Raw genomic sequence first — 26,353 nt, forward strand, 5'->3', positions numbered from 1 at the left:
CCGAGCACTCTCTAGCGCCGCCACCCATGCCTGATGGGTCACAGAGTAGGCTCCACAGAGGGGGGGAGGAGGAAGACTAGAGCAAGGGCAGGGGGGGGTCCTGTCCGATGCCTCACCCGCCGATCAGCAGGCTACTTCCCTCAGCTCCTCTTCCCCAGAGCCAGCAGCAGGAGGCGTCCCATTTGGGCGTGCGCGCCCAGTTCTCCAGCGGGCCTCTCCAAGACCTCGCCCTCAGCTACCGGTCATGGCGCCCTCGGCCCGCAGTCGAGTTCCTGTCACCTTCCGCCCCGGGCGCTCCTGTCCCGGCAGCGGCGCTCCTGACTGCTCGTGGCTCCCTCTGTTGAAAGGCACCTCCGGGGGTCCGACGCCACAACCACGCTCCGGGGGAGGGTCCTCCATGTGCTGGGTAATCCGGGTCTTCCCTCAGTGCCTGCGCCGCAGCTAGCTTCCTGTTTGTGTCCCCCCAGCACTGGGGCTCGTACACGCCGCTACCGCTCTCTGTGGCCACTGTCCTCAGGGGAGTTCTCTCCTGCCTCCGTCGTTCGCGGTCATCAGCGAAGGGGCCGCACAATCTGTAGGGACGGATCTCTTCCCCGGTGGCCGCTGGGCGGCCGCTTGTACACCAAGACCGGCTTCCGGTCCCCGCTGCGAGAGATCGCGGCTCACCTCCGTGCTCAGCTAGGCCCCACCAGCAATTCAGGGCTCTCACGTAACCAGCCGGCCGAGAGCGCTCCTGCCTGGCCCGGCTTGATGCTCCGCCCCCTCCCAGCGCCCTGACTCCGGCGGCACTCAGCTTGCTGTCGGGGCTTCTTGGGTGTCTCGAGCTTCCTCACGGCTCCCACCCGAGCTCCGCTGTCTCCGCTGCTGGTTCTCGTCGCTGCATAGGGGGAGATACTGCTACTAAACCAGGACTAGGGGCCTAACGGAGCGGGAGCCGGCTGGAAAGGCGTCCGCTCACCTCGCCATCTTGGCCACGCCCCCCCTGGTCAGAATTTAGTGTGCCAATTGCGTATGTGCCGATAAAGACTCGCAAATCTTTTATAACAAAGCGTTGAGGCCACATCCATAGGAACCTTGAGCACGAATCCACTGCGACCATTATGTATTTATAGTTACCGTCCCTTTGCGAAGGACCGCAGTGGTCCAAGTAAACACAAGCTAATGGTTTGTCTGAAATCAACAGGGGTGTCTGCGCAGGACGTTTCACTGTGGAGACTTTCATCTATTGGCATATTTCACATTCCAAAACCTCGTTTTTGGTCTGTTTCCTAATGCCAGGCCACCAATAACTTTGTTTTAGCAAAGATACTGTTGCAGAAACACCTGCATGGGCAGAGGCTATCTCTTCATGTGCTGCTAGGATCAGTCCTAATCTGCGTTCCATGTTTGGAATAACCCTATCCCCCACTCCAGGGATTCGAGCAAAATGAACGTTGTTCGCACCAATAAGAGTACCTGAGTGGAAATTTCTTTGGTAACGCTGCACCACTGCCTTTGATTGAAGCATTGACAGCCAACAATATCTCACTGTCTATTCTCATTTTTGAATGAGTGATCGCAGCTACGGAAGCCGTTTGTACAGTCCCCTTTGCGGCTTCATCAGCCAATGAATTCCCTGCAACGTGAACGCCATCACGTTGATGACTCAGCGTGTGTATCACGTGAGCTTTTGGAAGTTCGTTTCTCAACTGAACTACTTGTTCCCAAAGCGTTTTATGCTTGATCATGCCACCTTTTGCATCTTTGAATCCGTTTTGAAACCAATTCTGTAAATATTTATTATATGACTGAACACAGTAAAAGGAATTGCACACTATAAGTGTGGGGAATTTGCGATCTGTACTTTCAAGTGCCAGTTTGAATGCTTGTAGCTCAGCTCACTGAGCTGTACAATCTCCTAGAGTTTGAGTTTTAGTGACCATTGGTCGGAAGTTACCATCGCGCATGCGACCTTTAACGATTGCGCACGCTGCACTGTAAGCTTGCTTACACCCTGTAGCGGGTTGTGCTGAACTGTCAGTATAAATTATAAATTTGTACTGATCGAGAGGCAGAATTTCAGTGGGCAGAGGACATTCATGTTCATATTGCAGGAACGCTTGTGTTTTTAAATCAGGATCAAAAACATATTCAACATTTGTTGCAGCAAGAGAATTAACCCATTGTATCCATCTAGGATGTAAAGCTTTTGAATTTGGAATGCTCGCTTTTGTAACCGCCTCTAAGGCTGATACTGGAGTCACGACAATAATGCGTTTCCCCTGAGATAGTGCTCTTTCTGTGGTTACAGCGGTTTGAACTGCTGTCAGTATCTTTTCTGTTGAAGTGAAGCGCATTTCTGCTTGTGTATACAAATGTGATTTGTATGCTATTGGTACTTTTTCACCCTCATTATATGTTAAATAGTTGAATCCGTATTGACCCGAAATTATTCGGATCACTAAATTGCGTGTATTTACGCGTTTGTAAGTGATTTGTTGCTAACATGTTAGCTTGGAGTGAACGCAGGATGTCTGTGTGTTCCTGTGTCCAATGTTTTGTTGAAAATTCAGGTTTGAATATTTCGTAGAGAGATTTAACCCTTTCTGCGTAATTTAGAATGTAAGTTCTTCCAAAATTTAAGAAACCCAAGATGGATTGTTTGTTTTTCAGCGTTTTTGGAGGCTGGAGCAGCGCACACTTTTCTAAAAAGTTAGCTGCCAGGCTTTTGCCTTCACTTGAAAGCTCATATCCTAGGAAAAGGACATAAAGATGGGCAATTCTGGATTTTTTAAAGTTGAATGTATAGCCCCCAGAGGCGAAGCCCAGTATAATGGTATTCACCCTGTTCAAGTGCCTATCTAGGTCATCGTCTGTCAGATAGATGTCATTGACATTAAGGGTGGGCGTAGTTCGCGAAGTAGCACTTCGCGAAGCTACGCAAAGTGAAGTTCGCACTACGCGAGCTACGCGTAGCACTTCGCGAACTGCGAAGTAACATGTTCGCACTGTGCAAGATGTTGTTTTCAATGATTGCACAGTGCGGACAAGCAACCGGCACTGTGCAATCATTGAAAATGGCATCTTGCACAGTGCGAGCTGTAGTTTTCTGCTGCTCGAGTAGATTTTTACTCGAGCTGCAGCTTTCTCAACGCGAACTGGTAGTTTCTCATCGTGAGCGGTCGCGAGCATACGCGACCCCTCGCAATGAGAAACCTGACCTTCTCGCGTTGGGAATCTCGCCGGGAGGTTTATTTTCCATGCTCGCGATCGCGAACAAGGAAAAAGTCTCGCCAGGATGTCATTTTGCTTGCTCGCGGTCGCCAACTTGACGTTGAGGACCGCGAGCAAGCAAAAAATGACCGCAGCACTACGCAACACTACGCTACGCGTGTTCGCACTGTGCTACGTGCAGTTCGCGTAGCGCGAAGTAGCGCGAACTTCGCAAACTACGCGAGCGTAGCGTAGTGCTTCGCCCAGGCCTAATTGACATATGACAATGCCTCGTCATCATAAATTTGTAGTAACTCTGTTACCCCTGCTGAGAATAACCCCGGGCTGTTTTTGAACCCTTGTGGGAGTAGACAAAATTGACGTTGAGTCCGCATTACTGAGAAAGCTGTTAAGTACCTGCTTTCAGGTGCTAATTTTTAACAAAAGAAACCATTTGAAATGTCCAATGTGGTTTTATATTTTTTACGCACAATGTTATTCATTAATGCTGTACTATGTGCATTTTGCACAGCAAATGTTTTGGAAAAAGTGTTCAAGTGTCTGTAATCCAAAACTAGACGATATGTATTGTCTGGTTTGGATACAGGAAACAAAGGATTGTTCATTGAAGAGGTACATGTTTCAATCACCCCTTGGTATTCAAGTTGATCTAAGATCTCCCTGACCTGTTTTTTAGCTTCTTGCTTTATTGGGAACTGCCTTTGTGCAGTAGGTTGATTTTTTTGCTGAATTTTGTGGTGAGGTAAGTCCTCATACCATCCTACATGATTTTTGTATAATTCTGGGGCCTGGGCTACTGCCCATTTCCTGTCATAAGTATATTTTAGGTGAATTGGAATATGGTTGGAGAAGGCTGGCATAATGATGTCCTCGCCATGTGGGTACTCCCTGACAAATTTTGGTGGCCAGTCCTGTTCTACTAGAAGTATATCAAAACCCCTTGAAAGTTTCTCCCAAAAGAGTGCTTTCACTTTTCTTGAAATGTCTCCCTCCATCCGGAGTGTTATTTCATATAATTTTTGTGGAGTACTAACCCTGGTGTCTACGGTCTCTACTGTCATGTACTCATTCAAGTCCACTATCTCCAGAAGTTCCTTCAGGTTCTGGTGAGCTATTGTTACTTCTGCTGCACTGTTCAGCATTGTTTGAGCCCATTCTCAGTTCTTGAGCTGTGTTCTCAGTATTCTCGGCATGTCTGATCTTCAGTCCTCTACCTTCTTTTTGGTGAATTGAGATTTTGATTTATTTTTCTGAACGTGTTGATCGTCTTTGGACTTCACGCGTTCTTCTTTGTGATCTGACCGTCCTCTTCTTTCTGATGTCTGTGATGATATCTGAAAGGTACGAGAGGAACGTGTATCAGTATCTTGATACCTGTCAGGTTTTCTTAAATTATCCCTATTCCTGTACCTCCTTTCAGAGGGCTCCTTTTGAGGAGACCTACCTCTGGATTGAAACCGTGTCTCTTTTAAATTTTGTTTATTAGGTTCCCACTTCTTTTTAGAAGATGTAGGATTCTGAATATTAGAGTCCTTCTCAGGGCCTTCAGAAAGTGTTGGCTTCAAAGGTTTTCCACCCAAACTGTCTCTGCCTAATTCTGCATAAGATTTTTCTATTATTCTGGGTAGTTCATGTTGATGTTCTGTTACATCAAATTCCCTTAAGCGTTGGCGGATCGTCACTGATGCTGCCTCCCCTTTAATATTTGATAATATGATTCTTGAGACCTCAAAGAAGTTTTTCAGTAATTTCAAACCTAAATTCAGAGCAGGCTCTGCCCTGTATTCATTTTGAATTTGTTTCAGGACATCTGGTATTACTGCAATTGACGGAACACCATGTGCTTTAGTATAGATGGCAGCAAAGACTGTGCCCCAAGTGGTGAAGTCTTCCAGTTGTGGTGTGATCCCCATTGGCAAACAGATTGTTAAGATTCTGTGTTTCACATAAGGGCTAGTATTTGGAAATACTGCTTCGATTTGAGTAATTTTTTGGACTATCCAGAATGGAACTTGTTCACGTTTTGTGGGCATTTTACCCATGACTGCGTGTAAAGTCTGTGGAGTAATTTTTAGTGCATACCCTTGTTGAGGGGTTTGATTTGGAATGGTTATTGGTGGTTGGACTGTGAAAGTTTGCATGACATATTGGACCAATTGTCTGTACATTTTTAATAACTCTTGTAGTTGAGTAGGTAATTCCTCCTCTGACATTTCTTCGATATCAGGATGAGGTGTGTAGCCTGCTAAAATCGGCCTTGTTGCTCCTGGTCTACCTAGTGGAACCGAGCTTGGTAATGTTTTTGTGATGTTTTAGGGTGTCTTTAAACCAGAGATTATGCTCCTGGTATGTGAGTGGAATTTCAATATCCTCGAAAGGAATATATTCCTCAGGTGGTTCATCTTCTTTAAAGAAGTGAAATACTTTTGTTACTCGATTTGATTTTGGGAATACAATCCATGAATAGAATACCTCTGTCTGAAAGGATTTGTGTGCCTCTATCACGAAAACTGCTCTACCACCTCTTGGTGTTAGGCCGTATTTTATAAGTTTTAGAGTGATGGCTCTCCTTAAGTTTGGAGGGATATTTATAACACCTTCATCGGTTTCATTTAAACCTGTAAAATTAAAAGCTGTTACGACTGGATCAGCCGCAGCGACACCGTTTGCGGTGTTAGTATCCCCATTCAGGGACATTGTTTGTGAAAAATGTGGAACAAGTTTCAAGGAAACAAAGATAAGGTGCACAATATTTTTGGAATACTGTATCCTTCAACGTTGAACAAACCAAACAGCTAATATATAGGATTTTTGTCCTATTCAGCTTTGGCGGATACTTAACCCTACCCACTCCAGATGTCTTATGGAGTAAGTGAGTAAGGATCTCTGAGAAAAGCACGACTGAGTTACTCAGTATCTAGCATTAAATTAGTGCCTTTCCAAATGTTGGGCGCCATGTAGTGTAGTTCCTATTTCCCTAATAGGCTCTGCGCATTGGAATAATATACCCTATAGGTTTGGCATAGGACTGAGGTCAGTATGCCCCTATCAAGTATATTAAAATTAATTAATTTGTACCAGCTAACTCAAAGGCCACTAGAAACTCCTTGTGAACAAGAAGAGAGTCATTTCTGGCAACAGCATAAACATGATAACTTTGTTTCCCTTTATAATCGGAACACTCTTAGAATCGTGGAAACAACAGATAACAGGTTCACTCAGCTAATCGTGCATGCTTAGTTTCTTCAGAGTTACACAGAAAGAATAGACGGGCGTTTCAATAAAAGGATTTATTGAACAGTCTTGTTTCTCGTGTAAGAGATATGAGCTGTTACAATCACAAGACAGTATGCGAGATATATTATGTACAGCGTAAGCAGTAGAAAGAAATAATAATGCGCTAGCATTATCCTTTAGCTATGACACGTATATTCATATATGTAAATAACATAAGCTAAAAATGCGAGTACTCATAAGATGCTTCTCAAACTAGTTCTACCCCAGCGTACCTAACCTAAGTGTAGTACAAAGTAAAGAGGTAGGTGCTGTATGCTATAGTCTGGTATGCTAAGTTTAGTATGCCAAGTCTGGTATGCCAGGAGTCCCTCTAGTTCCTAGTCAGCTACATACCTTGAGAATGAGTGAGGTGGGAATCTCTTTCCGGGTCTCAAACTCTAACACCCCACGAAGGGAGTCAGAACACTGGAGCTGGATTCTCTGTGAGCAGGGATGACAGCGTCTCTTATCAGTGTGTCAGGCCGGGACACGGGTTCCTCTAAAGTCGAGGTCTCCTCCTACTTGCTTGGGCAAGGAAAGGTATATTTATACCCGGTAGGTGCCTTGGAATGTTAGCATTGACGTAAGGTCGCGTAGAGGAAGACGTAAGGAATGAACCCTTAAGGAATAGCGATTCATGCATAATAAATGATTTCTTGGAGAAATCAATAATCCTGTGCTAGGGGAACTTTCAAGAGCTTAAGGGTGTGGTTTCTAAGAACTCGTTGTGACGTTGAGGTGGACGGATGTAGGTGACCAAGCCTGTATTTGGATAGCATGGCTAATGCCTTCAAAGGACTGGAATCTTATGCCTATATAAGGGCAATGCGAATTGTGCCCATAGTAGGACATGTATCAGGAAAACCTATATACAGACACCTAAAGCGGAATACAACAGTGGTGTGTGAGTGTCTGTATAGGTGTATGAGTGCATATGATAGTGTTGTATTGATGAGTGACTGCATGTATGAGTGACTGTATAGGTGAATGAGTGGATGTGTGTGTGGACCTAGGAATCAGTGAACGCGTATGTAGTAACTGGTATTGGTGTGTCTATGGTTTCTAAAATGGTAGTCTGTATTTTACAGTGGGTGTATCAAAGGTTATATTAGAGTGTAAGGAGGTGCATCAGATTTTCACGTGGATGATGTCATCAGTTATGTCATCAGTGATGTCATTTGAGATGTCATCAGTGATGTCACTGACCATGTCATGATTGATGTAATATGTGACGTCATCAGCAGTGCATTGCGGGTGCGCAAGTTATAGTTAGCTGAACTAACTATAACAGGGGAATTTCTATGGTTTTTTATAAGAGGAATATCCAACTAAGTATAACGTCGCTGAAACCTATAGTTTTTTTAGTGAATTTCAAAAGATTTTTAAATGCTAATTTCTAAATATAACGTGCCTGAAACCTATGGTTTTTTCAGTGAATTTCAAAGGTTTTTTAAATGCTAATATCTAACTATAACGTCCCTAAAACCTATGTTTTTTTCAGTGAATTTCAAAGGTTTTTTACATGCTAATTTCTAACTATAACATACCAGTAGCATTTCCAGAGTGGTGTTGTAAGGTGAGCGTGGCCTACGAAACACCTCTTAGCAATCCCACTGTGTGGGATTTACTGGAGGTAACAGGAGGAGTAGTTAGTCCCAACGTCAACCTTGGGGGCCAACTATCCCTTTTATTACCACCAGTAAGTCCCACACAGCAGAATTACTAACTTTCTATATCAGGCCCCGCCCCCTCCCTGCACCACTGTGCAAACGTGCCCCCTAGCATGTTATAGGTTGGGAGATTAAGTCCCCTTGAACCCTGAGGGTCACTGGGGGCCAACTAGCCCACCAGGTACCTCCAAGAAGCGGCACAGAGCTGCTTTGCAGAGAGGTGGTCCAAGGCCACACCCCTTTTTTTGTTGTTATAAAAACACAAAAACAAAAGCATATTTGGTCTACAGGTACTTGCTTCCATTGTGCATCTATGTAACTTCATGTACTTGGATCTGTGTGTCTGTTACTTTTCTCCTGAAAAAAAGACACTTGGACTGGTGTTTTGGATCCTGTAAACGCACAAGAGGAACTTCATGAAGACGTTCCAGATGTTTGGAGCAACTTTTGGAAAAAGCAGTATAAGGTGACCAATCAGACGCCGACAGTCAAGCTGGCGAAGTCGAACGGCAACCTAGCCTGGATATCAGGTTCGTCCTGCTGAAAGCTCCGGAGCATAAGACTTCGAGGAGTTGACCGTGGGCTTGCACTGAATCAAACATTTTTACCACGGCCTACCGCTTAGTGTATCAGATCAGGGCTTTATTGTGGTTGACCTTAAACTTTGACTTTGTCCCAGTCAAGCACAACCAGATGTCCTAAGTTAGCGCTATTGTTTTTTAAGCACTAGGAAGTGTTTATTCTTAAAAAATAAACATCTCTGGTTTCATTCATTGGATTTTTGTTGTTTTGGTGTCTATATGTTTATAAAAATATAACCTATTTTTATGAATTGGTGTTGGATTTTTATTGTGCGTTGTGTCTTACTTATTTAATGTGTTTGTGTTTTCAAATGCTTTACTCACCTGTCTCCTGAAGTTATGCCTGTTTGCTCGTTGCCAGCTAGCAAGGGAATCATTTTTTGAGGCCTTCACTGAGCCTTTTATTGTGTTTGTGGCCTTATTACTTATGGTAGGTCCCTACTTATCACTACTAATAAACCACTTTCAAACAGATGTGTATTAATACCCAGGTATCAACATTTGTAATCGGTTTAATACATATTTTAATATTTTTTAAATAAATATTGCAAATTAATTTGAAAACTTATAAATAATGTTTTAGGAGTGGGATGCTAGCGATCTCAGGTAATGGGTAGGGAGGTGTATTAATAATCAGGTATCAATTGTGATACCTCAGTGTTACATTTGTTAATCCATTTAATTAATATTTTAATATTTTTTTATAATTATTTCAAATGAATTAAAAAGTATACAAATAAAGTTTTAGCAGTGTGATGCAAGGGATATAGGGGTAATTGGTGGGGAAGTGCATTAATACTCAGGTATCAACTGTGATACCTGAGTATTAAATTTGAAAATTATTGTGACATATTTACATACATATATAAAAAACCACATATATTCAAGGTGATACATACTTTTTAAAAATGGTACAACAGGAAAATCTTTCGTAAAGAAAAAAGTAATTTTTAAATAATTTAAATTGAAATATATATACAATATGAAAATGCTTTCCCACTGTTTCCAATTTCCAAATTGGAAATTGTGCTTTTTACTTTTGATTTTTCCAGTTGTACTTAAATTGTACAGTATCTGTTTCTACAGTTGGTGGAGTGTCGCGGTCAAGATCAGAAGCACGGAGGAACTCTGGTCATGTGGGATTAATTTAATACATTTTTTTAGACATATTGGTGACAAAGTTTAATGTAAGGAGAGATGGAGGGATCTAGATAGATGTTATTTAGTAAAAAGTATGTATGTTATTTGACTTTTACCCAGTTTTACATCCCCATACACTTTGTTTTCATATGCACATGTGGATGATTGTTTTTTTTTTCAATACAGGTTTCAAAAAGGGGAAAAATCAGGTTAACAACTTTTTTAAACCTATCTGAATTAAAAACAACATTTTAAGTTTTGTGCCATTTTTTTATTGTTCCTCAATTTTGGAAGCAGACAATGCTTTTGAAGAAAAAATTCTGGATTATTGGAAATGCACATGGTTTTACATAAAAAAAAATTGAATTTGTTTAAAAAGGGGTTTGGGGATTTGTGGTGAACTCTTTGGATTGTTGGATTATTTGAAACTCTGGAAAAGTTGAAGAAAGAAGGCAACTGAAGGAAAGGCCTCAAATATTTAACAGAAATGCCAATTTAATTTGCGTTAGAGTAAAAAAAGGAGAGTAATTTTAGAGGTTATTGTTGGTATTAGTAGTATAACATGTACGAAATATTGTCAAAGGTAGCTGAAACCTGGAAGCTCCCATTAATGGAAACTGATGAATCGTTGGCAAAAGTCTTTCTGACTTTTTTTTACTTGTTTTGTATCTGAGGATTCAGACTACCTGACAATGATTGTGCCATTCTCATTTTCTGGAAACTGCGTTCTTTTATCAAACATTCCGGAAAATGATAGATGTTGGGGTGAGTTTTTTATATTGAGGTGTTGAATGAGTTATGCCCACCCTCCATGGCATTATTGGTCTCTTCACCTCCGTCTAAGCAGGTCGAGCAAAAATTCCACCGTTCAATAGGAAATCTTGTTTCCTTCTGTGACCTGACCTGCTTAGATAGCCAATCCACGTATCTTCGAAGTAATTTAGCAGTGGAGGCAATTTTTCCTCTCTTTGTGAAAAATAATCAGATTTTATACTTGAAGTTTAGAAGTCGTCCACACATTCAGGAGTTAAAAAAGACAATGCAGTTAATTTTCTTTTATCTTGTATTGCAATTTACGTTTTGACATATAATCCTCAGCAAAGGATGTTTATATAATCTTTCACCAATATGCCTGGGAAAAGTGAAAACAAACATCCTTGAGTTTGTGTGTTAGGGTATATTTTAGTAATTGGATTACTCATTTGTAATTCATACAATTATTGTTTTCCTGGGACTTTTATTTACTGTTTTATATTTTGCAACTGATAAAAATTCAGTGTAATTTGAGGATGGTTTGTCATGAAGTAAACAGTAAATGAATGGGATGATATTGTTTTTAATGTTTGCATGAATAGTGGAAATTTGGCCGAATGGATGTGGCTTGATTCAGACGGTCCATCCATTATCTAAATTTTACAAATCTTCAGGATTACTTTGTGATGTACTGTACTAAATATTAGCATTCGTATTAGAGGTTTCTCATTATAGAGCATAAAAGGTTTGTTAGTTAAAGAAATAGTAAGCTCAGTGGCGATGTTAATGTTAGAGTAGTATAGGGGAGTAAGATAGGGGAGTTACTCTTTGGGATTTACTTGCTTGCTTTTGTTGTTCAACCATTCTACTTACATTTGGGATCATGGGCATACTACTGGCAACATGCATGGGGATGTTCTGGGCTACCTCCTTCAAAACTGGGCCATAGGGTTCATTGGAGGTGGCTGCAAGGGTCTTTTTTTGTTGAATTATTTCCATTCAAACTCAATTGCAGAGGCAAAGTGGTTGTCTCTGTGATTCTCTCCACTTTGTTACAAAGAGTAACCAATCTGCCTTGGAAATGGGATAAAAAATATTTAACACACCTTCGATGACTCTCCTTACAATAAATATAGCCACCATATTTTAATAGCATATTCCTACATTTTTTGTTTTAATGTAATTGGCTTTACTTGTATTTTCCATTTTTAATTGATCTGCAGAAGAAACAGAAAGAAAAATCTATGAGTTTAATGTTATAATGTTGAGTTTTATTGGCTTTCTTGTGATTGGTCCTGCTAGGAAACAAAACATTGCAATGTTAACTGATGGACTGTTGAGAAAAAAATGTTAATAGAAAATTAAATCATTGTTAGTTTCATGTTCTGATAGAAGAAGGTGGTTGAAAGAATACCCTTACATTGTATTCCTTGTTCTTTTGTTGTCAGCATTGTTTTGTGGGATTGTTATGGGTTGTCGGTTCTGTTATGGTCATTGTTCCTTTGTAGTGTATCTAAGGCTAGAAATAAATGTTAAAAGTATTTTCTACTATTCATGCTTTTTTGATGTGTTTGTGTTTACAATTGACTTTTAAATTGCTTACCTTTCTTTTAATGATTTTCTTGTGGTGTGGCTTGATGATTTTTGGATCTTTTTTGGTTTGCCGAGATGTTCTTCTCTTTTTGACTTTTGTTATTTGCTTTTATGTTCCAACAATAAAAAAATACTTTAAATATGCACACTTTTCACCATCCAGCACCTTCCCTGAGGTAAGTACTTGGCGGAGTTAGAATAGTAAATTTTCCCCATGCCACTGTCCACCACCTTTGGTGAGGTAAGGACTTGACGGAGTTGGAATAGTAAATTCCCCCACTTAGCCACTGTCCAGCACCTTCCCTGAGGTAAGCACTTGGTGGAGCTAGAATAGTAAATCTGCCCCCCAGCCACTGTCCATGATTTTTCCTGAGATAAGTACTTGGCAGTGTTAGAAGAGTCAATTTGCCCCCTAACCACTGTCTTGCATGTTCCCTGAGGTAAGTACTTAGGGGAGTTACAATAGTAAATTTGCCCTCCCACAGCCCCCCAGCATCTTCACCGAGGTAAGTACTTGGCAGAGTTAAAATAGTAAATTTTCCCCAGCCACTATCCAGCACCTTTCCTGAGGTAAACACTTGGTAAATAAGAATAGTAAATCTGTGCCTTAGTCACTGCAATGGCCTGGTGAGAAATTTAACTATGGATTGAACCCAGATCTGTGACTGGGGGTGAATGTTTGACAATATTCCACATTCTGTCCATCATTTTTTTGTGTTGCATTTTCACCCCCAGTGGAAAGAGTATGCCCAGACGTGGGTCCTGTGCTTACTACGCCACCGGTTTTAAACTAGCCTGGCTGATGAGGGGCGATGTCCCCGAAACTGGTCCCAGGATGCTTGTTTTCTGGTCCCGTGAGGACCTGGCCTGGTAGTTCGGGCTTAACTGTCCCAATGATAAACAGGGTCAAGGTCAATTTTGAAAATTGCTGGGTCCAAACTGGAATGGCGTGGTGAGGAAAATAATGATGGATTAAACCGAAATCTGTGACTGGGGTTCAATGTTTGACAATGTTTAACATTCCGTCCATCATCTTTTTGTGTTACATTTTCACGCAAAGTGGGAAGGGTGTGCCCAGACTAGGGTCCCGTGCTCGCTACACCATTGGTTTCAAGCTAGCCTGGCTGATGAGGGGTGATACCCCAAAAACGGTTCCAGGATGCTTGTTTTCCTGTCCAGGGAGGAACTGGCCTGGCAGTTTGTGCTGGACTGTTCCCATGGGGAACAGGGTCAAGGCTGATTTGCATATGGCTGTGTCCAAACTGGAATGGCGTAGCAAGCAAAATAATGGAGGATTAAACACAGATCTGTAACAGGGGGTGAATGCTTGACAATGTTCAACATTCCGTCCATCATCTTTTTGTATTGCCCTAGGTACTTCCAGCTCCTTCCATAAGGTAAGCAGTTGGGGGAGTTAGAATTTTACAACTGCCCCTCAGTCACAGTTCAGCATCTGCCCTAAGCAGACTGGAGTGTGTAAATGTTTCTTAAAATAAAATGAACCCTTTTATTGTTGAGGAAATATTATTATTACAATATGTATAAAAAAGATAACATGGTTGTATTTTAACTTGCATTAATGTCTAATTTGAAAGGCTTTACAAAGTGTGTGTGTTCACAAGCTTCATGATGTCTGAAAAAGTGGATATCTTTTTTTTACATATCGGTGCTATGATATACCTAACTATTTTTAAGCATATGAAGGAGCATATTTAGCAAATAATCATGCAGTGCAGCAAGTCACCTTGCTACGCTGTGCTGCGTGATAGGGAAAGGATAGGAAATGTGCCATACTTAACAATATACAACGCATTCCTGTCATTTCCCAGCACTGGCGCACAATGCACTGCCTAGCACCAATGCAGGCCCCCTTGGACCATGGTTTGCAATCCAAAAGCAATGCCCTGAGACATTTTCCTGTGTCTATGTGTGCTGATGAATGCAGCACACATAGAAAGAGGGAGTAGCGAAGTGAAATAAATATAGTTCTCCCTGTTACACCCTCCCTGGGAGGCGTAGCATTTTGATGCCTTCCCAGGTCTACCAGTAATGGTAAACCTGGGAATGGGCCAAAACCCATGCTCTACCCATGGAACTTCTCCCTTGGCTAGATTACTGCAAAGCAGTGATCTGCGCTGCGTTGCATTACTATAGATTGATCAAGCCATGCAAGACTATGCAAAGTGGCCTTACGTAGCTTGATAAAGTAAACTAAAGAGTTGTGTCAATACTGCGCCCCGTTGCGTGGCACGAAAGTGATGCTACCCTTTGATAAATTTTCCCCTCAATGTGTAAGATATACTTACTTGGAAAGATCAGTGTTTTGTACTGTCTCCCATGGACTAACCTCTTCAGTCTCGTGTGTGTGGTCACATCTGAAGGTACCAGTGTACCACTGACTACAAAATGGTGGATGCCTGCTTTTATATATTTTTTAAGGATATCCTATAATTTACTTTAAAATAAGTGTTGAAAAGCAATTTTTTTCTGAAGTAAATCATGACTACATTTACAATTATTTTTGTAGTGAAATGTAACATGTTTTTAACCTTCTTAACACAATTTCACAGAATTTGCAAATCATCTTGGTTGGGAATAAGGTTTTTGCTGATGTAGAATTGAAAAATGTCAGATCTTTTAAATGTAAATGCTGTTTATGGTAGAAAGCATTTGTGTCATGTTGTCATGTGTTGCTTTCCTTTATATTTAGTTTTGGAAATATTTGTGAAGGGTTGCGATACTTTGCGTTGTGTCCATTAATAATGATGTTTATAGAATTTGAGTAATGGTACATTTTGTGCTGCATGGTAATATTAACTTGGAATCATTTTCCAAGGTTTGTGATGTATTGCGTTCACTTGCGATGTGTTGTGTTCTGTTGCATGGAGATGCACAATGCAAAAGTTATTTTTATAACACTGTTTTAACATTTTTGATATCTAAATTTATATTTATTCCGTCTATGTGCAAATTATTTTTTAATTTGTTATCCATATTTTAATAATATAAATATTGGGTTGTAAAGGTTTGCATGGTAAAAGTCTGCATGGTAGTGGTATGCATGGTAATGGTTAATTTAATGTATTTCTATGTATGTTCATAGTAAAGATATTTGTGGTAATGGTATATGTGTGAGAAAAACTGCGTGGTAAAGGCATGTGTGGTATAGACATGCGTTGTAATATCAGGCAACCCAATCTGTAACAAAACTCTTCCTGACCTTCAGTTTTCATCTGCAAAGGCAGCAGCATGTCAGTGGTACTCAGGGCACTTGACTGATTCACAGGGAAGTCATCTTGCAGAGCTGTAGGATCCTGTTTTCCCAAGTTTAAAATAGTAAATATGGCTAAACAAGGTAGAGAAGTTTACCTATTGAAACAAGTTATGAAAAAGTGAGAGGGAATCCTAGGCTTATCTCTCTTCTACCATTTTGGAAAATAAATCAATGAATCATGTTTTATCAGTAAAGCATCATTCTGAAACAGACACTAGGGTGCTTTAAAATAAACTAGGAGAATGCGTCGACACTTTAGCTTGATTAATTAGAGAATTTCACCAATTACAGTGTGATGTTCTTATTTGGTAATAGCTAGAGCCTTTGTCTCTCTTTCTCCTGTAGTGTCTCTGTTAGACCTGGCATCTTTGGCCTGGTCTCCCCCTACTGGTGTGCATTCAGAACTCCTGTTTTTGCTGATTTCGATTTTGCTTGCCTTACGACTCTGCACAGTGCCACTGCTAACCAGTGCTAAAGTGTCTGTGTACTCTCCTTAAAACATGTTAAATTGGCTTATGCCCAATTGTCATATTTAATTTACTTAGAAGTCCCTAGTAAAGTGGTACTGCATGTATCCAGGGACTGTAATTCACAGCATTGATTGTGCCAACCACTTAAGTAGCACTTTAAACATGTCTCAGGGCTGCAATTGCAGGCTTTGTGGGCAGTGTTTAAACTGCCATTTCGACCATGCAGGATAAACCTTTTGTCAGGTCTAAACCTTCATTTTAGACACATATAAATCACCCATAGGGTAGACCCTGGACAGCCCATAGTGCAGGGTGCAATGTTTTTAAAAGTAGGATGTGCACTTTTAGGTTTTACATCTACTGGTAGCTAAAAACTCTTACATTTGTTTTTCACTACTGCAAGGCCTACCTCTCCCATAGGATAACATTGGAGTGGCCTTATTACATTTTATAAGTCTAATTTCCAAATAGAAACAGGTAACCAGATCATGTTTGGTGTCTCTGGAATTGGAATGTAAAATCTTAACTTATGGTGAAGTCAGATTTTAAATTACAATTTTGAAAATGCCACTTGTAGAAAGTTGGTATTTTTCTTGCCTTAGCCATGTGGTAACTGCTGCCTGTCTCTGCGTCACATGACTAAGTGTATCTGACAGTGGGGCTTATGGTATTCCTTCTAGACAGTTACACACAATGGGGAGCTAAGGTGTGACTGGATGGGATATCACTGGAATGATGGGAGGGAGGAGCATGGTCCAACCCCACATACAGTTGAATCAGATGTGTCCTGTCTCCCCACAAAGGGTTCCATACCCCCTGTAATTAGTCTGGTGCCAGGGGCAGGAAGGCAGGGTAGCTGTGCACATTAAAGTCATGCCTCTAGAAGCTTCTCCCCACATAAAAAAAGACACAACTGGATGTAACTACTGGACCTCAGACACCACCACTTCAGTACACCTCTGAACCTATGGATACTATGCCAGGAAGAAGGACTGCTGTACTGCTGAAAGGACTGCCACACTGCTGGACTGCTGCTCTGAAGGACTGCTGCCATGCCGAGATGACCTTCTGCCTGTAGCCCTCTTGTCTAGGTTAGAAGGACTGGACCTGCATCTCTTGAACGCAGAACCCAGAGTGACTCCAAGAGTTAGTTGGCGGACCTCCTGATCTAAAGCATCAGGGGCATAACAGGGCTCCAACAACCTTTCACCTGCACCTGGGCTCTGCAATCTCTGAGTATACTCTGCCAAGCGGTGCCAGCCCAGCCCTGTACCCTTTGAAGTGGCCTTAAGGTGCTCTACCAGCCTCTGTGGATCTAGCAGTACTGACGCATCTCTTCTGCTCCACAACGCAACTCAAAGCAAAACCAATGCATCTCTGCTGCTACATGGATTGGGCCCATCACAAAGACCCACATCGCATCCAAGCCCATCAGAACCGCTGCTGTGCGGCGCATCCTCAGTGCATCCCTCGTCAGCAGGCTTGACAATGACACTGGTATCTACATTTCAGCCTCACACCTCTTCAAAACTGTTGTAGTAGCACAACTGCGCATCCCATCCTCAACGTCGGACTTCACATCACAAATGCCGCCAATGGGATCCTAAATGACGATGCCCCCCACCCCCCCATTGCAGCCACGCCGCATCTCGGAACCAGTACACCACTTTGACTGTGCAATGCACCTTCGACGTTGATGCTTGCAGCGCTCCACAAACCAGGGTTTAAGGCACTCTGTTCAGTACACCTGACTGGGTTGCTGTACCTGGCCCACACTCCATTGTGACTTTGTCTCAGTCTGGCATGATGGGATACCCTCAGTTTGCGCTTTGTGTTTTTTGGTGCTATTTTCAGTGACATCTTTAAAATTGCGCATCTACGGTTCTACTTATCGGATTGTTGTCATTTTGGTCTTGTGTTTATTTAATAATGCTTTAACATTTTAACATGGTGTAGAATAATGTTTGTGTGGTGTTTTACATTATTAGTTTTTGAAGTGTTACACCAATGCTTTCAACATTGCCACTAAGTTAAGCCTGAAAACTCTGTGCCAAACGACCAGGTGGTTAAGCACTGGCTAATTTGAGATTTGCTTGTGCCTTACCCTGGCACGGATTGTGGTGGCTGCTTGACCAGGGCTCACACCCCAGTAATCTATTAACCCATTTCTCACAGTCCCTATGATCTAAACTTCATAGAATTCTATAAATGGAATTGTCTGTGAAGTCAGAGGATCTGGCAGTAGGAGCTGAGAGTCTTTATCTTAGCATCTTACTTTATCTGTACACTATCCTTGCTCTTCACATTGGCGATAATTTTACCCCTTTGATTGACTGGTAGAACTGCTTCAATGCACTCAGCAGAACATCAGAGATAAAAAGTAGGGGGAACATTTCTATGAATCAATGTCTACAACGATTTGGAAAGCATCTGAATTCTTATTGGTATGGTAGCAGTAAACAAAATCGTTTATTGGCGGTCTTTTCTATCAACACAGAATTTATGAAGAAAAGGAAGATTTGGACAAGGCGCGTCATTAAAAAGCGAGCGTTGAATGAACAGGTAGGAAAAACAAGCTCTACCTGCTTTGGAAAAAAGAGATGTCAACTTCTAGTACCAGCTCTACCTCACGCTGAGCGCCATATTTTCTCTTGGGACGGAAGCAAAGAAAACAAGCTCAAACAGCTAAAGATATACGCTCAAAACATGTTGTGGCCATTTTTGTTAGTCGTTAAGATTCATGAAGTTTTACAGGAAAAATGCAGAAATTCTCTCATCACAAGTCTCGTCACTGTTAACAGTAGTACAGAAAAAGAAAATGAAACTGCTGAGGTGTGATCAACAGTCAAAATGTTTTTTGGGTGGGAAATATATATTTAGCAGTGAAGGATTCTGTGTTCTTCAAATTATTCTATACAGGTGACCTCTCTTCGGTTATTGTTATTATCCTTAGTGGTACATGACAATTCTGTAAATTGGTGATTACCTGTTTTATTAGCATTTCTTACATCTATTTGCAAAATAGGAGTTATTTTGTTCTATTGAGAAAGCTATTTGGAATTCTGAAAAAAATGCAGAATGTCATGCCTCCTAATTTCTTTTTGAACAGTCCAGGAGAACTACCAATGAAATTGGCAAAATGGAAAAAAGTATTTTATAACTACACCAGAGTATGCAAAATTAGTTTCAGTTCTGAGCGTAAATAGCCTCTAATAATTCATACTTTTGGAACAGAGGGACAAAACTTAGTAGACATTTTTTTCTGAATTTGGACAAGATGATGCCCTTGGTCTAAATGAATTTAAGGTAGTGTTGAAAAAGCTATTGTGTATACCTGCCACGCACAAGTACTATTTTATTATGTTATATTTTTGGCAGATGCACGCACAGAGAATATGAATCCATTCAAAAGTATGTTGACATTTAAGAAAATTGGTTGCGTCCTCCTGGGAATAGGGAGGAAGTTGTATCATTTTTAGGAATGGTTGAATTTTATAGTAAGGGCCTCATTTATGAAAAGTGACGCATCACTGCGTGAAAACAGTGATGCACCACTTTTCACTGCGCCCTCCCTACGACTCTAGTGATGCGTCATATTTACAGTATGACGCATCATGTCGCAAGGAGTCACAGATACGTCAGTATTTCTGACGTATCTGTAGGCGCAAAAGTGACGCATCGCTGGAGTTTGTCACAAAAGTGACGCAACTCCAGCAATGTGTCCTTTCACATGGGAAAGGGCCTGCGTCAGTCTTACGCCTGCTGTGAGGCAGGCGCAAGAAATTGACGCATTTTCACACTAGAAGTGGCGCAGTGAAATCTCGTAGATTTCACTGCGTCACTTCTACGACCCTTTTTTGCGTCAAAACGCCCCCCTTGCATACATTATGCCTGGCGCAGGTATAATGTGGCGCAGGGGTTTACAAAGTGACGCATCTACCTAGATGCGTCACTTTGTAAATATGGCGCAACATGGCGCATGTTTTATGCCACTGGTGCGTCAGAAAAAGTGACACACCGGCTGCGCAAAAGTGACGCAGGGGCTCATAAATGAGCCCCACAGTTTGTAACCAACCTTTCTAGTAAGAACGGGGAAATGCATAGTCCATGTAACAAATGGGTTGAATTTGTAAAAGTCACCCAATATTAAAGCATCTTTTGCAGGCAAGCTAAAGTAGCCATGGATGCAGGCAGTAAGGAATCAGATGCTGTACTGATACAATGGAAAACGCCTTTGCTTGTGCACCTGCAAGGGTGCAGAGTTTAATTAATCTGTAATAGAAAAGGAGGCTTTAGCATTTTATGGGGAAGACATTTCTCTGTGGAAACTGACCATAAACCCTTTAAATAATGTTTTAGACTAAAGAATTAGAGAGTGTTTCAGTGAAAATTTGCAAATGGGGAGTTGAATTGCAAGAGCTTACCTTCATCTTGGATTACATTCCAGGGGTACAGAATTGCACAGCAGACTGTCTTTCCCATTTGGCTTCTGTGAGTGGAAAAGTGGAGGGAGCATCACATGATGTGGAATGGTTGGATGAAGGTGAATGTGTGGTGACAAAAGGTGCTTTCTCAGATGTGGAATGAAAATTAGACAGGTTGTCATGGAGCTAATATGAGCTGTAACATGACAGGTTGTCTTGTTACAGCTCATATCAGCTCCACTATGCTAGATACGGCCTTCCAGCAATAATGTAACTCAACTTTGAACTTTTTAACAGATTGGTTGGTGATTGTCACTGTTGATTGTGACCAACGGGGATTACTCCAGATTAAAAATCCCACCAGCCCTGGAAGTGAGGAGAACCCGTAACAACTTGGGGTTCGAAACACGTTGGGATTCCATATTACTTGCATTATGATGGACAATGATTGAGACTTTATTTGAAGCAACTGTTGTGGTGCCATATTAGATGGTTTTGGAACACAATTGTTCATCCCAAGAGGGTCTAAGAAAGCATATCCCCCTGGTCATTACCTTTATGGAATGGTTGAATAATGTAGTGAAATCACTGATGTATGTGTCTTGTGGTTAAGTTTAGTGTTTTCTATAATATTAAGATATTTAAGTTGCGCTCAATATTTTGAATATGCAAACCATGAATAGTAGTTGAGGTGCCAGTCTATTTTTTATGTATATGAAATAGCAGAAATCTGCGCAATATTGTGTTAAATGAATTTAAAGGTCATGGTTATTGGGTAATGTGATCTTTGTTCAAAGTAATGTGTATCTAAATCATGCAGCCACCTATCACTTTTTTTTAGAATACTTTTAGAAAGTTGGCATTTTCTTGCCTTAGCCATTTGGTTCCTGCAGCCTGCCTGGGTCACATGTCTGGGTGTAGTTGGTAGTTTGGGCTTTGTGTATTCCTGATACACTGCCATAGACAATAGGAACCTAGGTATGAGTGGTAGGGCCATATCTGGCAGTATGGGAGGGAGGAGCTATGCCAAGCTCATTTACACTTGAATAGCCTGTGTCCTGTTTTCACACAAAGGGCCTAACAACCCTTCATCATCACTTTAGCCAGCATGGAACCAGGGCAGGGGAGCTAGGGAATCCCATACACTTTGAAGCTTTTCACATCTTCCAGAACCAGGGCACCAGTGTATACAAGAAGGCCCTCAGACACCAAATCTTCAGGGCACTTCTGGACCTGTGGATACTCTTCCAGGAAGAAGGACATCTTTGTTGCTGATGAAAGGACTGTCGCTCTGCTGGACTGCCACTCTGAAGGTGCTATGGCCAGTTGTGCTGACCGGCTGCCCCTGTGCTTGGGGAGGAAGAACAGGATCTGCAACCCATCTTGAATCCTGAACCCCAGAGTTACTCAATGAACTAGTATTCTGGGCTCCCGATCCGAGCATCAGGAACATAAAAGGCTCCTTAACAGCTCCTGGACACGTCTTCAGTGAGTTCCTGACACCCAAACTGTGCCTCTCAAATCCTGGACCCTTGGTGTGTCTTAGCAAGCTCTTAAATCAAGCTTTTGGGCTGTTTGCGACCGCGAATAGGCCCATTTGCACCAGAACAGTGCCGCTTGTACCAAAAACCAGTGTGAGCTGCCACCAGCCCATCTGCTCACACAGCAAGCATTGATCACCACAGAGGACCGTCACCATGGAGGACCATCCAGCCCACCCGCCCATTATGATCAGCATGCTCCTTGCACCACGCTGACTACCGCCGGCGAAGCTCTGCTCCCTGCTGCCCTCTCCAATGCAAACGGATTCTTGGCACAAAGCTTGAGGTGGTAAACCTTCAACGTGACTAATCTGGGACTTTTTCCAACCCGAGCTCCATCACCGTTGGCCGGAACATGTGACTTTGACCCAGTCCAGTGCAACCAGATAGCTGTGGAAGACACTTTATGCTTTTAGGTGCTTTTGCAGTTTATTCTTTAAAAATTCATAAGTCCGGTTATACTGGTTGGATTTTTGACATTTTGGTTATATTTTATTTAATACATTTAGCTTTATTTTTGTAACGTCTGTGGGATCTGTTTGTGTGATGTTTTCACTGTTTTACTGTTTGAAGGGTTGCATAATTACTTTTCACATTGCCCCTCCGTTAAGGCTGACTGCACTGTGCTAAGCTACCAGGAGGTTGAGCACATGTTAATTTGGAGTTTGCTGTGTCTTACCCTGACGAACATTGCGGTAGCTGATTCGCCAGGGCACACACCCAAGTTAACCAGTAACCCTATTTCTAACACAGCCAAAGAGAGTTTGTTAAATAGCAGAGTATTTCAAGGGCTATGCAAAATCCTATCTTGTTTAGTTCTTTATTGTCTTTTTGATTATTAACATCTTTATCATTTTCCAATATAGTCTAAAGTCTATGATTCTTTAATTTTTAAGAGGGAAGATGTGTAATGTTGTTAATATTTAATATATAGAGCCTCTGTCTCTCGTCCTATAAATGTCTATTCGATCTGGACTTCATAGAATTCTATCAATGGAATACTCTGTGAAGACAGAGGATGTGGCATTTGGAGCTGAGATGTGGCTGAAACAGGAATAAATTCGCTTTCTTGCCATCTTACTTGGTCTGCTCACTCTCCTTGATAGATGTACAATGGAACCATAAATGCTTTTACAACACAGGGCCTAATTAATGAAGGCCTGCATCACTTTTGCGTTACTGTTGCATTACTTTTAGTGACACAGCGGCAGTGTAAATAATGCGGCATGTTGCGCCACATTTATGAAGTGACGTATCTAGGCGCTGTGTATTAATACATTTTACCACAAATTACCCCATATCCCTTACAACCACTCCTAAAACTTTATTTTGATATTTTTTTAATATGCAAGAATTCTACAAAAAGTATTACAATATTTAATAAATAGATTACTTAATTAATACCTAGGCATATTAGTTGATACATGAGTATTAATACACTTCCTCACCCATTACCCCTATATTCCTTAGAACCCACTCCTAAAACTTGAATTTGATATTTTTGAAATATTTTAAAATTATTTAAAAAATAATACAATATGTATTACATACATTACATAATTAATACCCAGTTATCATAGGTGACACCTGAGTATTATTACACTTCCCCAGCCATTACTCCTATATCATTTACATTCCATTCCAAAACATGTATTACTTTTTATAAATTTTTTTCATTAATTTTTAATACCTTTAAAAAAATAAATACTATATTTCTTCAGTACCTTACATATTAAATACCCAAGTATCATAATTGATACCTGAGACCTAAGTATAAATACACTACTACACCCATTATCCCAAGATCCCTACCATACTTACAATAACATATTAATATACTCACCAATGAAGCGCGATAAAGGCATGCGTTGCTAAGGCATTTGCCAGGTAAAGCCTGCATGGTAATTGCACTGTGTGGTAAAGGCTGCTTGATAAAGGTTGAGTCCCATTTTTGATCTTGACACATTTTCACAATTTACTCCCTTATAAAATGATGGGTTAAAGTGCAAACCTCAGCCAGCAGGACTGGGAAGCCACTTGGTTTTTAAAGTGAAAATTCATTGTAGTTTCAGTTACTGTGGAGCGTATTGAAATCTGGCATGGATCAGGAAGGAGCAGCGCAAAAGTGAGTGGGGGGGCTTGGCTTGCGTTCAACTCCAATCAAAGTGGACTGTGACTTCTTGTTAAACCGGCCCCCCAGGTGGAATTGTAATCACTTGATGGAACATGGCACTGTGGAAAGCCGTCAGGCTGAAATGTGTCTGCCCATTATTTTTATCAACATTCATCAGATATCCATTCACTCACCAACACACCCATACACACACTCACCCACCCATACAGCTGTTTCCACATGCAGTCTTGAACCAATACACCCAGTGAATAAAGAGCTCACACATCTATGCACAAAGTCACACACCTCCCAACCACCCACACACACACTCAGGCACCCATACAAAAACTCAGGCAACCAATCAATACCCATATAGACACTCATGTTGCTACTCATCAACCGATGCAGCAGCTTACACAGCAATAGACAGACTTATACAGTCAGTCACGCACCTACTAAATCCTCCATCCACACACTTATACAACCACTCATTCTTCAATATACTTTAGCCAATATATTTATAAAACATATTTAAACTTTACAGAAACACACAGTCACTGAATGATGTCATCAGTGATATCATCAGTGATGTCACTGACTATGTCATTGTAATTGTAATTGTAATTGTAATGGTATTTGTAGAGCGCGATTGCTGCCCGTGGGCGTCCAAGCGCTAAACTGACCAGAAAGTGACGGAGGAGGTGCTATGGTACAGTGGGTTTGTCAAACAGCCATGTTACTAAGTTTTTGCGGAATGATAGAAGATTTGAGTTGGACCGGAGTGAGAGGGGAAGATGTCATGAATGATGTAATATGTGACGTCATCAACAGTGCATTGCGGGGGCGTGAGTTATAGTTAGCTCAACTAACTATAACAGACGAATTTCCATGGTTTTGTATGAGTGAAATGTGCAACTAACTATAACGTCCCTGAAACCTATGGTTATTGCAGTGGATTTCAAAGGTTTTATAAATGCTAATTTGTAACTATAAAGTCCCTAAAACCTATGGTTTTTTCATTGAATTGTTTTTAAAATGATAATTTGTAACTATAAAGTCCCTGAAATCTATGGTCTTTTCAGTGAATATCAAAGGTTTTTTAAATGCTAATTTCTAATTATAATGTTCATTAAACATACGGTTTTATCAGTGATTTAAAATTATCATTCCATTCTCAACCTAGTGAAAACAGCCGATATTCCCAGTTTTCCAGCAATAGCTTCCGCAAAAAAAATCGCCACAAATGACAGCAACAACTAACGGTAATAATATGCCGAGTAGGCATTCCCGTGCAAAAATAACACCAAAAAAACACTTCCCGATATTTTCAACGAGCAGCCAAATCTGGGGTGCGATCCAAAAACAGGCAATAAGCCTCGTTAGTCATGTACCTGTGTCGTCGTCCCCTGTAAGCGGAAGCGGAGTGGGCTGCTCCAATGTACGCCACTCCAGCATAGGAGTATGAATAAATAGGCTAGAGCTCTGGGCGTCGTTCACTTGTGGGAAGGCCAAAGCATCTGCCAGAGCGGTGGCCCTCACCCAGCCACGTGGCTGCTGCCATGACCGCGGGCCTGCTCGACACAGGCCCCCTGTGAACCCAGCGGCACAGCACCGCAGACTACTGCCTTCGATCTACACTGTGGACAGCAGGGCTCACAATTCAGATGGAGTGGCGATTGCAGATGAAGCAGTCCAGTACGCAAGATACATTGCTCCCAGTGCGGACCCCTGGACCACGCATCATCACAGGGTGAGTACACGCTGAGCGCCAAAGGTACCACTAACTCAGTGCACCAGAAGTGAACACCACGTGGCCTTATTAAGGCGGAATTCATTAGACAAAAGACATTGCTCCCAGTGCAGCCCGCCTGGACCACGCATCATCACAGGGTGCGCACACGCTGAGTGCTTCAGGTGCCACTAACTCACTGCACCATAAGTCATCGCCACGTGGATTTATTAAGGCAGAATTCAGTAGGTAAAAGACATTGCTCCCAGTGAGGCCTGCCCTGACCATGCATCATCGCAGGGTGCGCACACGCTGAGTGCTTCAGGTGCCACTAACTCACTGCACCATAAGTCATCGCCACATGGACTTATTAAGGCAGAATTCAATAGAGAAAAGACATTTCTACCGGTGCGGCCCACCCGGATGACAGATCATCGCAGGGTGCTCACACGGTGGTTTCTTCAGGTGCCACTAACTCGATGGCTGCACAAACGCTGAATTGACAATAACTGTGCAGCTCTACTCAACGCCATGTGGCTGTGGGCCCTTGCTGACCTCTGCCTCCTGCCTGCACTG

The sequence above is a fragment of the Triturus cristatus genome, chromosome 2_1, assembly GCF_964204655.1.
Source record: "Triturus cristatus chromosome 2_1, aTriCri1.1, whole genome shotgun sequence".
Lineage (NCBI taxonomy): Eukaryota > Metazoa > Chordata > Amphibia > Caudata > Salamandridae > Triturus > Triturus cristatus.